The following is a 10,000-nucleotide window of genomic DNA, read 5'->3' as shown; positions in this document are numbered from 1 at the left end:
ATGGCAACTAGCCTGGCTCCGCCCTCCCTACGTACTTCCGCTCAATTTTCATTTTCCTTCAGTACTACGTCTGGGTTTGCGGTATATTCTGGGTTTTCTCCGGTCAAATCTTTACCGGTCCAATCAGCGAACAGAGGGAGTGGCTGAGAACGATGACGCTGAGGTCGTGTGCTAGTTTGAGTTGTAGTTCCGCCATGGCGGCGGAGAAAGATGTGAGCGAAGCCATTCGGTCTGTTGTGGCAGCAATGCTGCCGAATATCCAGAAGTTAAAGCCCAAGCAAGAACAATCTTTGCTGAGTTGTGATGTTAGGCCCTCCTCCCACGGGGTTCGGGAACAGTTTGATTTTCCAGCTCGCTCCGTTGGTGGTGAAGGAGTTGGCTAAGGCTAACGCTAGCGATGCTAAGCCGACGTCACGACCAAACATTAGCGGTTGGTTCTGGCAGATCCAGAGTGGCTCTGGGCAGATCCAATAGTTTTAAACTTCAACAGAGTACCCGCCTTCAAGGAAGTTAACACTTGTCAATGGAGAGTGGCTATGTACAAATGAAATGTACGAGAGTCTTGTAGGTCCAGGCTAAATGGCAACGGTCTGTTATACAGAAATAGCCGACCGATTGAACAATCAGAATCAAGTATTCAGCCAAGCCCTATCAGGGCATATCTACACACGGTATGTAGATTGATGCACGTAACGAGAACCAAAATTTCACAAGCGCTAGTTCTGCCCGGAAACTGCCGTCCGTCGTCAGCAACAGGTGCCGAGGGTTAGCACAAGAAGCAGATAAGTGTGCAAGTTGTTCAATCCATGACGAGCGCAAATAAATTGCCGGTTGTAGCAACGCCGACCTTATCAAGAAGGTGGTTGAAGGAATGAAAGAGGGACGCTGCATTTGCACGGTCCAACAAGTCCGCCACCGGTGGAACACTTTGTAAATATCGTTTTTTTCACGGCTCCATGTAAATGGGAATTTTATTGGAATATTCATACTCATTAGCCATTTAAATAGCTTAAAATAGGAATATTGTGTGCATTTCAACATATTTCTTTTTTCATGAACATACTCATTTATGTTCCACCACTTCTAGATACCAGCCGAAACAGCGGGTAGATGATTGGGGTTACATATCACTGTCACTTTGTCTCAGGTGTGGTATTAATTATCACGTGGTCTTTAGTGTGGGAACAGCAGCAGAGGTTCACTCCCACTGTAACTGTATGTGCACCGGCTGCTGTGGATAAAGGGGTGTAACAAATGATGTAGAAAATTGAAAGGGAAATGAAATATCCGATGAGCTGATTCTTCTGCGAGGACGCCATCACCTTTCTTCACTCACACTCCTTCAGTGATTGGCTAGAGTGGAACCAGTCATCTTCCTTGTTCTGCACTAAGCAGTTCTAGCAGGAGATTAGAGAGAGGGAACACACACACACACGTTAACCAGCTCCTTATGGGTGCTGCGCCCACACTGGTCTATTCTCAGTAGACATATAGCACACAATTAGATTTGCAGGGCTAGTGTGTGAGTGAAGGCCAGTGTGTACGTGTTGAGAGGCTGAAAACGAGAGAGAGCGGTGAGCAGAAGCGCTGCCGTCATCCTGATGTGTAATCAGGATCATCAGTCCACACAGACCGAGGGTTTCTCCTCTCTGCTCCTGCATATTAATCACATTCTGAGGCAGGAGGAGCAGCTGACCTCGTGGGACAGACTGAAGACACTGACACTGAGAGGGACACGAGTCAAGAGCATCACTCAATATGGAGTCAGTCATTGCAATATTAAAAGAGCTCTCAGGCAAATGTAGTATCACTTTCGTAAGGTTGAGGATGCGGAGAAACTGATTTTTAGACCCAAGTATGACTCCAAAACTAAGGATCCTACAGGTTTTCTAATGCAACTTGAAAGTCTTTTATAAGACCAGGGGCGATTCCATGATTTTTTAAGTGGATTGGCACGGGGGGGGGGCAATAACCACTCAGGGCATTTTATCATAATATAGCATAGAAAATCTGCTTAGAAATATAGAAGCTATTGGGATAGGATAGAACACCACTATGTAATTCTGCTAAATATAACATCAAATTCATTATTAATTGTACATGTTTTCATAAAAAAATAAAAAATAATAATTGTATATCTAAATACAATACACATTTACTGTAGGCTCAGTTACAGAAAACATTAATGGGTCATGTGACAAGGGCTGGGAAAGCTGGTTAGAACAGGCAGCCAAGTGATACTCTGATCCAATGGAAATCACAATTTTCACATTGACAGTACTCTAGCACAATGGTTTGGGGGGGGTGGGGGGTGGGGGGTGTGCCGGGGGCAATCATATTTCAGGACAAGCCGGTGCCACCCCCTTCTTGCCACGCTCTGTATTAGACCCTTTTTCCACGGCCAAACCCCAAACCATACGCAATATTGGCCGCTTGTTCCTACCCCTCTAACAACAGTAAAATGCCGTCAACTGAAGATATATGATAAAAAGACTGCGCACACATCATGGAAAAGTGTAAAAAAACGGAGACTTGAGCAGGTAAATGTGATGTGAGCTGTATGTTAAGTCGGGAGCTGACAAAATGTGATGAGAGCTAAATATAGCCGACATGGCATTTCAATGTTATCGTTTCACAAAGCTCCCAGCATGAGCGGAGGGTGGCCTTCTATTGATTGCTCCAAAACAGCCAAAGTGTACAGACGTAAAAGAAGATAATCTTGTGTTGGTCCCAACAGCGGGGACATTTGCAGTGTTACAGTAGGGGGGCGGGGGGGGGGGATACTGGGGGAATTGACAATCGTGCTTTTAATTTCAATAGTCAAAATCAAAATAATTTCGATCGATTTCCGATTTAAAATCAAAATGGTGACACCTCTAATCTTCAGTCATTCACAGGGTATCAGTGAGAACGTTGCAGTTTCTCACAATGTCAACACAGAAGTCAAAGGAAAAGTGACACTGGGTTTATAGAAACAATGTTGTTTAGTAAAATGCCTGTTTTTGTCAAAGGAGTCTGGAGGCTTTGAAGACAGCAGAGATAACGGCTTCAGTTCCCCGTCGTAAAGGGCTGTCTGACAGCAAAGTAAAGAGAATCCAAATAGAGCATCCACTTAAACTAAAATATAGATGTTTTTTAGGTGTTTAAAATATGTATATATTGGTACTCCTGCCTGTTTTTACAAACTACCGTCTACTGTAGCTATCGCACTAACTATGGAGAAGTAACTCATACAATCACACTTTAAAACATCTGAACTATGTCTTCAAGTCCTAGACTTCAACTCTTAAATACACTGATTTAATCAGTTACCAGTGGTTTCCATTGGCCAAAAAAAGTTTGGTTTTGTTAAGTGTTGTAAGATTGGTCCTTTCCAGACGTGTTCCATCAAAGCCAAGACAAAAGGAATTAATTGAAAACGTAGAAAAGTGCAGACCAATAACCTTGAAACAATAATTTAATGCAAATGGTGCTCGACAAGATTATTTTTCTTGGGTAAGAAAACATTATATATTTTTTTTTCATGGACGCAGGAATATTTATTCCATCTTTTGTCCGTGTACTGCAGCTCTGACCCTTGCAATCCTCTTACAGCTCTTCCTCTTGGACACCCACACTCGGGTACTGTGGGTGATGCAGGAATTGCGGCTTACTGCAGCTTATACTTCTGCAGGCATTGTGAGTCACTCTGGATAAATTAGCTAAACGACTCAAGTGTGAAGCTTTTTAGGACTTTTTTTTTTTTGGTATAATGGCTGCATAGAGCTTTGGAATAAAGTCCTGCAGTGACAGGAGACAAGAATGAGAGTAGAGTAGTCGAGTTGAACTGAAGATGCCAGAATGAAACAAGTGGATTTACAACAAACAAATGATCATCATAGAATATACAACAAGAAACAAACTGCACATATCTCCGTGTGTCAGTTTAAATGGACGAAATATGTTGCAAGAGCAGCACTTTAATGCATAGCTATGTATTTTACAAGCTGTGTCTGCTATGCATGCATGCACGCGCACACACACAGCGGGGGGTTGCTGTGCTTGGGGGGGTAAAGCACAGCAACATCAGCTGTGCATGAGTCAGCAGAAGGTCTGTCCCGTCCTTTACATCTATTCTGGAAAACACACTCACACTATTACACTGTGTTACTGTGTGTTTACGTACACAATGTCTGTGCATGTACACACACACACACACACACACACACACACTTAATCAGACCACATCAGGGATTGGGGCATTAGAAATTCCATTACTGACGACCTACCTGAGTTTCTCGGGGAGGCAGGAAGTTCTTAGTTGGAGTCAGTCCTCTTATGGTTGAATTCACATTCCAGTCACATCCCCGGCCTTGGGGTTACAGCAGGATGACAAACTAACAAGGGCAGCCTCCGTCCTGCAAGAGAGGCATGGAGAGAGAAGGGGAGGAGAGGAAGGAGTGCAGGAATGGGATGGAGAAAGCAAGGAAGAAATGTCAACATGTTGCATCATTAATTCATTAGTATTCCTTTAGCTTCTTTCCTTCTGTCCCTCCTGTCACTCCCCCCCCCTCCCCTCTCTCTTTCTCTCTATTCATTTCCTCTCCCCCATTCTCTCGCCTCTCTTGCCCTCCCTTTGGGGCTGCTCTGCTTCTTTTCCCTTTTTTTGCAGACGTCCTCAGTAGGACGTTCAGACAGTGCGGAGGGAGAATCCAGAGCCAGTAGTAGTTCTACGGAGATAGGAATACAAATAGGCTATTGATGAATCAAACTTTTACGTTGCAGAGATTGACTGTTGTCCCATGTAAAAACGCATTGAAATGGCAGTGAGAGCATCTCGTCTTCTGGTAGTCTTCTGGTAGTTTTAACGGGGATGCAAATTTTGGCAGTGCGAAAACAAATATTAATGAATCAGTTGCAGACATTGACTATTAATCGTCAGCTAAAAAAAAAAAGGAGACTTTTTTGCATCAGTAACAAACAGCAAAGGCACCTGACCGAGTCGGATACCGATGCAAGGATCAGCCTTTAGCGTCTTTCGCCCAGGAGACCGGGGTTCTTTTCCCATTCTTGTCCCGCGTGTCACTGAAATGTACACTTTGTAACCCCAACCAGAGGTTGGCAACCACGATCTGTTCCAAAACCTAACTGTCGGGGCGACCTCTAGCTCACCCAGTAAGAGCGTGCATGTAGGCGAGTTACCTCTGACATATATAGCAATTGTAAGTCGCTTTGGGTAAAAGCGTCAGCTGAATTACATGTAATGTAATGTAACACTCACACTATCAGCAGGTACACGGCCAACATATTCTGTAAACATAAATAGATACAATTTATTGCACAATCCCAGTTAGCTGGATGATTTCATGGCAGTTTTCAGTGCAGTGGTGGCCTTTGGGTAAAAAGTGTTCTGTATCGTCTTTTGATGTGCTGGGAGTGAGAATGTATCGTGGAGAGAGAATCCAAAGCCAGTGGTAGTTTCAGTAGTTTTACAAAGATGCAAATGTTGGCAGTAGGAATACAAATATTGATGATTCAATCTCTGAAGGAGGACGTTGCATCCTCAGGTTTATCGGCATTTCTTTAAACCAATCACAACCGTCTAGGCGCCGAATGGAGCAACGCTGCCTCTGCAAAATAGCCTCTGGAAGGAACTTGTTTTGGTGGAACGTGTGTACGTTCAAAAGTTGTTTTAGTCGTGCGACAGAAACCTCAGATTGGACAGATAGTCTAGCTAGCTGTCTGGATTTACCCTGCAGAGATCTGAGGAGTTAACCATAGTCCTCACAAATCCACCGGAGGTTAGAATTACAACACAAAGAAAGCCCAAGGCAACGGGATATCTGGCTGAAAAAGGACATTCGGCGGAATTTCCAGGGGGCAACGGAGCAATCCCAGAAGTGAAAGGTCGTGGATATAGACTACTATTTAGATAATCAATTTATCGTTATTAGTCATTTCTTATAAAAAGTAAAACCTCTCTGATGGCAGCTTGTTAAAAGTGAATATTTTCTAGTTTCTTCTCTCCTAACAAATACTCCAAAATGCTTTTGTTGGCATTTTTGCCAACATCCAGGCGTCAGTCCTTCAGTGAGTGAAGGTTTTGTGAAGAGCCGCTGACATTTACATCCAAGATTCAACAATTGTACAGGGGGAAAAAAAAAAATCCATCCATCAGCGAGAGGGTTTACAGTTTTCTGCAGAGACGAGATGTGTTTTGAGTAAGTGGCACGACTCTCGCTTCTCACAGCTAGAAAAGCTCTCTTTCTTCCCTCCATTCCTCATCACTCCTTCCACCTACACATTGTAACCCACAGCCTATTGTTCATGCTTGCACTCTTGGGTTTCTCCTGAGGCATTCTGGGAAAATTGCAAGACAGCGCTAAGTGAAGTTGACGAGGAAGGTTGAGGCAAAGCGGGTACACCAAAACAAACAAAGAAAATCTCAATATTTCTTCACAGAAGAGCTCCCGGAACACATTGAACATCACAGACGGATATGTAACGTTGCGCCAACAAAGCGCCTGAAGGTGGAAGTTTGATGTCAGCGTGGTGTGGGTGTAGCGTAGGTGACTGTTTTTCTATCGGAGGAATACTTACATCACACTCTATGCATTGGAAATGTATTTCTTTCTCTGCTACATTTTTGGCATTTGAAGAAATCCCATTTTCTTAATTCATTAACGTGCATTGGTTTCAGGCCCGCAGGGATGTTCTTCTCTTTACTTCAGTTCATTTAGCTTGCACGGCAATACAAAAAAAAATTAAAAGTAGTAAGGTAATTAAACAAGGTGATAAAATGCAGCCACAACAGAAGGACACAGCACGAAACACAATTTTGTGCGGCAGAGATAAATGACGGAGCTGTAATAACAGCAGCTTTAAAACCCAAAAGAAAAATGTACAAGAACGTCCCGATGATAGGGTGCAAGTGAATTAGATAAGAAAATCTAAATGACTATAAAAAAAACACGGCACACACACAATCAGAAAAAACAGCAGTGTTATTAAAAAATAAGCAGAAAACAACATGAATAACGGTGATGGAGACAAACTGGGGCGAGGGAAGGAGTTAGTGGAAGTGAATGGGAGGAGGAAGGAGGTGTGTGTCGGATCACTGGGGGAAACTGAGGTGTTTTGTTCAGACACTGTCTAGACAGAATTAAAATAAGCAGGTTAAAATAAACTGGAGATAACTAGGCAGAACATGAGATCAGGAAACATCACGCGGGCGTAAACATTCGGGGCATCTTTAGTTAGTAGTTATTATACTCAATTAAGATGTATGCACACAAAACACATATAGAGTACTTTTACTTGTAATACTTTAAGTATATTTTCCTGATGATACTTACATACTTTTACTCAAGTAACATTTTAAATGCAGGACTTTTACTTGCAAGTATTTTTACACTGTGGTATTAGTACTTTTACTTAAGTGAAGGATCTGAATACTTAATTCACTACTGCTGACGGCGACTCGGGTGTCGGGCGGCGACTCGGGTGTCTGACGGCGACTCGGGTGTCTGACGGCGACTCGGGTGTCGGGCGGCGACTCGGGTGTCGGGCGGCGACTCGGGTGTCGGGCGGCGACTCGGGTGTCTGACTGTGACTCGGGTGTCTGACGGTGACTCGGGTGACGGGCAGCGACTCGGGTGACGGGCAGCGACTCGGGTGTCGGGCAGCGACTCGGGTGTCGGGCAGCGACTCGGGTGTCGGGCGGCAACTCGGGTGTCTGACTGTGACTCGGGTGTCTGACTGTGACTCGGGTGTCTGGAGGCGACTCGGGTGTCTGACGGTGACTCGGGTGTCTGACGGTGACTCAGGTGTCTGACTGTGACTCGGATGTCTGGAGGCGACTCGGGTGTCTGACGGTGACTCGGGTGTCTGACGGTGACTCGGGTGTCTGACTGTGACTCGGGTGTCTGACTGTGACTCGGGCGTCGGGCGGCGACTCAGCTCCCTGCCGGTCACACTGTTAAAGTAAAGTCCGTAGATATATGGGTTGAAAATACCTTGTGAATGTGAAGGAATCGTCTGTAATGATTTTTCACAGGTGTTTTTCCATATTTAGATGATTTGGATTAAAAGAAATATCTGTTAAAAGGTACAGAATAAATCTACAGAATTTTCTGTTTATTTTTTGGCGAACAGAAGTGTCCGTAAACTTCACAAAAAAAAAAGCTACAGGTAATTTTCTGCCAGGACATTATCCGTTTTTCCTATGGATATTTTGCTTAGAGTGCAGCATTTTTCCGACAGACAGCTGGATTAGCATTAGCGCGGCTACACGACAGCGTATTAGCGCCAGTATGGCCCGGCGCTAGACAGAAAGGGATTAGCATTAGCATGGGCTAATGCTGCGGGGGTAAGAGATTAGAACGAGCTATAGCACGGCTCTGAGCTACATTAGGAAAGATTAGCTAAAGTCTGACTCATCTGAACCATCAGGAGTCCATCGGAGCCAACAGCGGGAGGGGTGGGGGGGTTTAACATCATGTAGGGATGGGAAAGATTAACCTGGCTTCAACCTGCAAGCATTCAAACAACGCCAGCGTTATTATTAACTATAATCTGAAATGCTTGTTTGGTTATAGAAATATTTTTTTTTTTTAAAGCATATTGTCTTAAAACATTTTCCTATTAAATTTGTTGAATGTTTTTGTGACTTTTGTGACTATTCTGTTTTTAAGATACAGTATTGTGTTCATGATTTCCATTCATAACTGCTTAATATAGACTGTTTTTTTGGACTATATAACTTCTCTGTAGCAACAATTGGGTCAACATTGCTTTTAAAAATGTCTATAAATAAATGGACTTCAGTATATACAGATTACTGACTCATGGTCAACTCCAACTACTAAAACAGCACGTGTTATTGTTATGAGCCAGCCCTGTCTCTAAACATTACATTTTCATACAAATAGAATGCATTCACAATTGTGTTTCAAGGGAAACATAGTTTGTCCCAAATTATACCTTCTCCTTTTACGTACGTTTCTAACCAAAGATGAGTCCAACAAACACGATACTGTCACCCAGTAGACTAGGTTAGTGACCCACGTGACACCAAAAGTCAACGTTATTTTAACTTGTGTTTAACCCTCCTGTTGTCTTCGGCTCAAATTTGACCCATTTTCAAACAGTTTCTACATCGGAAATTTGGGTTCTACTTTAACCAAATTGTCTAAAAAAAATAATGTTGGTGGTTCCATGCAACTTCGTCTGCACGTAAAATAAATGAACAGTTCACTACTATTATTGAATGTGGGGGTTTTATTTAATTTTATAGTATTGCCAACTGCCAACCATCAAAAAAGAATCCTTTGGAAGTTCAGAGGCAAAGGCCAAAGAATTAGGGATGCACTGAATCCAGATTTTTTGGGCTCGGCCAAATACCAAATCCACTGGTTAAGATTCTGCCGAATCCTCGTCCCATCCTCAGTCCATGAACACAGTCAACACATTAATGAAGTAAACAGTGACTGTCCTTCCTTTGCCGTATCTGAAGTTGCTGCATTCTGGCTGCTGTCTGTAGATTCCTTCATGCTCAGCTCGTATTCTTCCAGATGTTTCATACCAGATGTTGTAACAGCGGTGATGTTGTGTATTGTTTAGGGTCCTCGCCACCACCAGACTAATCAGCATTGCAGATTGAACATGTTGCTTCACTTGAATGGCCTTCTTTTGACTGAAAGTACTGCCAAACAACACTTGTTCTGCTCACCAGTTCCATTTTCACTTTCTCACAGCCTGCTGCATTGAACGGTCCGCCTACGTAAACACCTTCCGGTAACCAACGGCGCCGTCATTACATCAACCAGCGTAGCGCGCGTAGTGCAAGCGTAGGGGTCGGTTCGGTGGAAAAAATTCTAAGGTTCGGCAGAAACAGAACCCCGTCAAAAAGCCCAATATTTGGCCGAATCTGAATCCTGGATTCGGTGCATCCCTACAAAGAATAGGACAATTCATTTGTACCATCCTGTGGCTGTCACTGTAAAACACTGTTCGATAAAGA

At 43.5% G+C, this 10,000-nt stretch overlaps 1 long non-coding RNA gene across 1 annotated transcript in view; it reads right to left on the bottom strand.

Moving 5' to 3' along the window:
- Positions 1-4,290: 4,290 nt before the first annotated feature.
- LOC144513499 (uncharacterized) overlaps positions 4,291-10,000 on the bottom strand; it is a 148,361-nt gene continuing 142,651 nt past the window's right edge. The window contains exon 3 of the long non-coding RNA XR_013501135.1: positions 4,291-4,397. This is a non-coding gene — a long non-coding RNA (uncharacterized LOC144513499). The remainder of the gene's footprint in view (positions 4,398-10,000) is intronic.

This window comes from Sander vitreus, chromosome 3, assembly GCF_031162955.1.
Source record: "Sander vitreus isolate 19-12246 chromosome 3, sanVit1, whole genome shotgun sequence".
Taxonomy (NCBI): domain Eukaryota; kingdom Metazoa; phylum Chordata; class Actinopteri; order Perciformes; family Percidae; genus Sander; species Sander vitreus.
The sequence above is the reverse complement of the archived record's forward strand: the minus strand, read 5'-3'. Positions and strand labels throughout refer to the sequence as shown.